Source organism: Rutidosis leptorrhynchoides, chromosome 8, assembly GCF_046630445.1.
Source record: "Rutidosis leptorrhynchoides isolate AG116_Rl617_1_P2 chromosome 8, CSIRO_AGI_Rlap_v1, whole genome shotgun sequence".
In the NCBI taxonomy this organism is placed as follows: domain Eukaryota; kingdom Viridiplantae; phylum Streptophyta; class Magnoliopsida; order Asterales; family Asteraceae; genus Rutidosis; species Rutidosis leptorrhynchoides.
Genome location: NC_092340.1, coordinates 299348867 through 299355165, shown reverse-complemented (window position 1 = coordinate 299355165; position 6299 = coordinate 299348867).

Here is a 6299-nt window from a genome sequence, read left to right as displayed (position 1 = left end):
GTATTTTAAGTTTTAGTTATTATTATTTATTTATATTAATACTTTTATATAAATAATATAAAAATAATATTTTTATAAATTGTAATTTTATCATTTTTTGTTTCTTTTTATAAATTTTATATTTTAAACATTTAATTCGTAATTTGTATATTTATCGTTCGTGATTAGTTCTAAGTTTAGTTTTTGCAATATTTATTTTATATTTCTAGATTTTTAGGCTTTGCCGTAAAATCCTTTAAGTGATTTTTCTTTAGATTAAGATTTAGACGCTTTAGAATTTTGCGACGCCGTTTTAAATTTTAGTGCCTTCTAAGTAATTGCAGATTTTCCTTTTAGAATTACATTTTTAGTACCTTTAGATTTAAGATTTTAGTCGCTACTTTTTAGACACTAAGCTTTTAGACGTAAATCTTTAATTTCTAAGTTCAGATTGTGTTTCGACGTTTTTCTTTCTTATTTTTATTTTTCGACGTGCTTCTTTTTCTTTCTCATTTCTACGCTCTAGTTTTTAGGACATAGATTTTTATTTCAAAATTTTGACGAAAAATTATAAAAACCGATTAAATTAATAGACATCCAAATTTTCTGGTTCGTAGTAATAGTTGGATTTGTTAGTGGCAAGTTGTGGGCTTCCGATTTAAAGGGTCCTGGCTACCTGCTGCATCTATTGGCTATTCGAAACGTGGGCAAAATCAGAAAAATCTATTAATTTGATAACTTATATAATTTTTATCTTTAAAACTACTAGGATATTCAGTGAATGCACAGAGCAAAACGTTAACCACCTTTCATACGTTCACCACCTGTAACTCGATCAAGACATCTAGCTAATATTGCTGCTGTTGATTTTTATTTAGAATCATCATCTAGTCGAACGTGTACTTCAATTCAAATTTTCGATAATCCATTTTTTGAACCCAACTTCACAATTGAGAACCCGGAGGATATTCAAGGACAATTCCAAGATCCTGAACTACTAATCATTCCTCCTGAACCACAAACCGTTAAATCAAAATCTTCTAGTGATTCGGATTCAACAATTTCAAATATGGAAATAACGGAACCTCTAAGTATGGAAGATCGAATGAGAGCTACACGCACTGGCCAAGGACATGTCATTACGCGACCAGCCATTAATGCGCCAGATTATAAAATCAAAGGACAAATCCTACACATGGTAACTAATCAACGCCAATATAGTGGTACGCCAAAAGAAGATCCAAATGAACATCTTCAAACCTTTAATAGGATCTGTACTCTATTCAAAATCAGAGAAGTTGAGGATGAACAGATCTATCTCATGTCGTTTCCCTGGACTTTAAAGGGAGAAGCCAAAGATTGGTTAGAATCGTTACCTGAAGGGGCAAATGACACATGGGATGTTTTAGTTGAGAAATTTCTTAAAAGATTCTTTTCGGCATCTAAAGCCGTGAGACTTCAAGGAGAAATTGTTACGTTCGTACAAAAGTCAAATGAAACTCTATATGAAGCGTGGACAAGATTCGGAAAGTTGTTGAGAGGATGTCCTCAGCACGATTTAGACACTTATCAAATAGTTCAAATATTCTACCAAGGTGTCAACGTTGGTACACGAAAAGACATCGACACAGCAGCTGGTGGTTCCATTATGAAGAAAACCGCAACCGAAGCTCACAAAATCATTGATAACACAGCATCCCACTCGCATGAGTGGCATCAAGAAAAATATATTTTTTGTTCATCTAAAGTGGTTAGAGCCGATTCTAGCAATGACTTTGATTCCGTTTCCATAAAAATAGATGCTTTCGAAAGACGAATGGAAAAGATGAATAAAGATATTCACGCAATACGAATCAGTTATGAGCAATGCGGTGGACCACACTTAACGAAAGATTGTCACATTGAGCAAACGATGGAACAACGTGAGTGTTTCCTACATGAACCAAAGGCCGGGAAATAATTATCAAAATAATTATCAATCGCCAAGGCCAAACTTCAATCGAAATCAAAACATTCTTTACAATCCAAATGGACTCAACAATAATTTGTACAACCAACAAGGTCCGAATAACCAACCAACTCAAAACAACACTTTTAATCAACAAAGACCTAGCTTGTATAAACCACCACAACAAACCGAAGAGAAAAAGCAAAATCTGGAAGAAATGATGGCAAAGCTAATGGAATCTCAAATACAATTTATTACATCTCAAACCCAAACAAATGAGAGGTTTGATCAGTCATTAAGAACTCAACAAGCTTCCATTTTGAATCTAGAAAAACACGTAGGTACTCTTGCTAGCATGATGAGTGAGAGGGAACAAGGAAAGCTACCAAGTAATACTGAAGTAAATCCTCGGAATGAGAATATTAATATGGTGTCAACGAATTCTAAAAAACCAGCATCAGAAGATGGGAAGGTTTTAGATGTGAGTAACGATGAAGAAGTTACACCACCACCACCACCACCCGAGTATGTAAAGCCAGTGGTGGCACCCTACAGACCATCCATCCCATTTCCAAGAAAAGGAGTTGAGTATGAGCAAGTAATAGGTAATAAAGTCTGTGATACCTCTGGAAAGAAGAAGAAGAATAAGAAAGTGCAAGAAACAAAAATCGTAGAAGTAAACCCGGTGAAGACAGTTCCACCAAAACCTCCTCCTAGGTTGGGTGATCCGGGTGAATTTATTGTTCCTTGTCTACTTAGTGATTGTGTCATGTATGATGCACTAGCAGATTTAGGTGCGAGTATAAGTGTTATGCCTCTTTCATTATATAAGAGATTAGGAGTAGGTAAGTTAAGTCCAACGGAAATGAGTGTTAGACTCTTTGATCAAACCATTAAGCACCCAGTTGGAATTGCTGACAACCTACCCGTTCACGTAGGTAATTTAACCTTTCTAGTCGAATTTATTGTCATTGACATAGAAGAGGACTCAAACATTCCTCTAATTTTAGGTCGACCATTCTTAGCGTCCACCGGGGCATTATTTGATGTAAGAGAGGGTAGAATGACACTTAGTGATGGTGACAAATAGGTCACCTTTGTGATTCGAAAGTCTAAATCTCCACCAACCAAAACCGGTGAACCAATAAAAACGATTGGTAAGAACCATGTTGTTTTACCAACTCCAACGGTGGTGCTTAGCAATAATAAAACGCCTAAATGTGGGGAAGATGAAGTAACACCTAATGATGACCTGATAACAAAGAACCCCATTGTTGATACGAAATTAAATGACCCCATTATTAACAGTTCATTGAAGAAACTTATTAAACGGATTCGCGATGCTAGAACCAAGAAAAACTTTAAGTTATGTAACCGGTTAGTATCCAATCTATCGCCTAAAGAAAAGGAGAAACTAGTTGAATTTGTGGATATTACACAGGAATCCGACCAATGGCTTAAAGTAAAAGTCACAGATATGCAAGTTGATTATGGTCCAAAAGAAATTGACAATGAAGTTAATCACAATTTTAACACCACAGCTACCTAAGTGCGGGGAGATTCAAATGTTCTAAGAAAAAAATACTGTCTAGAGTTAGTTGTTCTGTTCTCGTGTAGTTCCGAGAATGGAGTTCGATTGGTCTTTTCCACTAGCAGACACTAAAGAACTAGTTTTCTCCCCCCCATTCTGAATTTTTTGTTTTGTAGGTTTTGTATGAAATTAATACGCTTTTTAAAATTAATTTTTTTTGTGAATTTAAAAACAAAATTTACTTTATTTCATTAAGCTTAAAAAATAATTTCTAAAATTCGTCGTAAGTTAAAGACTAGATCATGGAACCGAAATTGCTTTACCCAAGGAGGGGGCGAAAAATTTTGTTATCATTATTTTAATATTATTGATCTAAAGTATGCCAAAAAAATTAAAAAACCCGAAAATCTTTGTTTTTAAAACAATCGCTTTAAAACGACAATTTTTAAATTTTGTCGAGGGATGGACTTGGTAAACGTACCGAAACTACCTCTACCTAAAGTAAAAGGAAACAAAATTTTAAAAAAATTATTCATTTAAATTGTTTTAATAAATAAAGGTTTTATAAATAAATAAATAAATAAATAAATAAATAAATATATATATATATATATATATATATATATATATATATATATATATATATATATATATATATATATATATATATATATATATATATATATATATATGTTTGTATTTTATGTTATACAAAACAGGGTAAAACAACGCACTTTCAAAGACTGGCATTAAGTTCAGCAAAAGCTATTAATTTTGACGATAAGACGCAAAACATATGTGAAATTACAACAAAAGGAATGAACGATGAGGCGCGCCATCTATCATTCGACGAGCTTTGTAATTACAAACTGGGTATTTTTAATCACTTTTCTACACTAATCACCCTCATGAATTTATAATTATAGTCTGATTTCTTGCAAATGAGGGCATTGCAAGATCTTAAGTGTGGGAAGGGATTAAATTCTTTCGGGTTTTAAATAGCCACCGTTAAATTTTACTAGTAAAGAAGTAGTTATATTAGAATCTAGTGCTCTCTGATAATAAAGAACAGCCCTAGTCTTATATACTGACTACCCACTTCTAGTAAAATTTAAAAAAAAAAATGAATTCAAAATCATGTTTATACATATTTTTGAACGATAAAACTAGGTATTAACACCGAAATTATTGTTACCTTGGAGAGGACATAAATTAAGAAACAACCCAAAACGTTAGAATTCATTTAAAATGGAATAAAGGAGAATAAAAAGGCAAAGAAAAGAATAAATAAAAGCTAAGTGCGGGAAGAATCACCAAAGTTATTTATATCACTTATTTTTGTACAAGATTATTGAAAGTACTTTTGCTTTAGACTAAACTAATCAATTTTACCCGATTTACTGTAATATATTTGAAAGAAAGACGGATCTACACGATGAATCAATTCCATTATTAAAAGGAAGTAAAGTCTTCCAAAAAAGACACGCGCTTCTTGATTTAGGTTAGGAAGTTGTCGTCTAGACCAGTTGTAGAGTCTACGAAAAACCTTGAAAAGTTTTTTTGAAAATCAGCTGGAAATCCACGGACCTCAGCATCAAACAGGGTCGCCAAGTGGTCAGACTTATCCTAACCATGAGGGATCTGTCTCGTAAAATGGGGAGGGCGCCGTGCAAATTAGATTGATAAGACTAATGAATCAGACCCCCAGAAAGGATAATCTCCTTAAAGAATAAAAATCAGCTTTTAAGACTGATATTACTCAATCCTTGAGATTGATCATAAAGATTGAGAATTCAAACTCATGGAATTCAATGATATCTAAACTCGAGCTTGAACGAGAAAATATTTTGATCAAATTAAAACCGATTTGTTTTCTGAAAACCTATTTTCAATGCGTTCATTACCATTGAATGTAAAATCCTAAGAATTCATTAAAATTCATTAGGTCACCTAGATTAAATCGGGTGTCAACCTTAAGAACGGTGGTTGCATAGCATGGTTGAAGACAGGACCTTGTGCTAGACCGAAAAATTATAGGGTGATCTTTACTATTGCTCTCACAAAGGATAGTAACTGCATCTGACACGTTTTTGACCATGATCATCTGCATGTCATTAGACATTGCCTTAACAGTTGCTTGTTCATTGCTTTCCTTTACAACCGGACGGTAGTTTACCGAAAGGTAATATATGGGACAAGTATACTGAACGTGTTGCTTTCCTAATGCAAGGTTTGCAAGTGGGTGACACAAAATCGCAAGTTTTGAGCTAAAATTTTCAAATATAAAACCCACAAAACCCACAAAAACATTTTGCAAACACCGATGAAGGGTTATTCCGGAAAACTTATCTAGGGTAAAAGCTAGAATGAATTTTCAAAAGATCAAATGTTTTCATAAAGATCCAATTTTCTTAAAGAATCTAAATTTTCATAGTCATGTGGGACTGTAAACCACATCGTTACTATCATTGTTTATACCGCCGCATCAAAATCATTGATGTATAAAGTGTGAGAATAAAAAAAAAAGTGATTCGAGTGAAGTTTGATTTAATTTTAAGTTCTGTATTGCTTGAGGACAAGCAACGCTCAAGTGTGGGGATTTTTGATAGTGCTCTAAATGAACATATGTTTAGTATCAATATCCTTCCAATATGTAAAGCTTTTAGTTACTATTGTTTTATTTTCAAGTAATAATCGTTTAAATAAATACGTGCGAAGACAAAAGAAGAAAATGACGATTTGGAGACGCAAATGACCAAAAAGCTCAAATGTACAAGATATAATTCAAGTGGTTCAATTTATTGATGAGAAACGTCCAAAAATGACAACAGTACAAGCCGT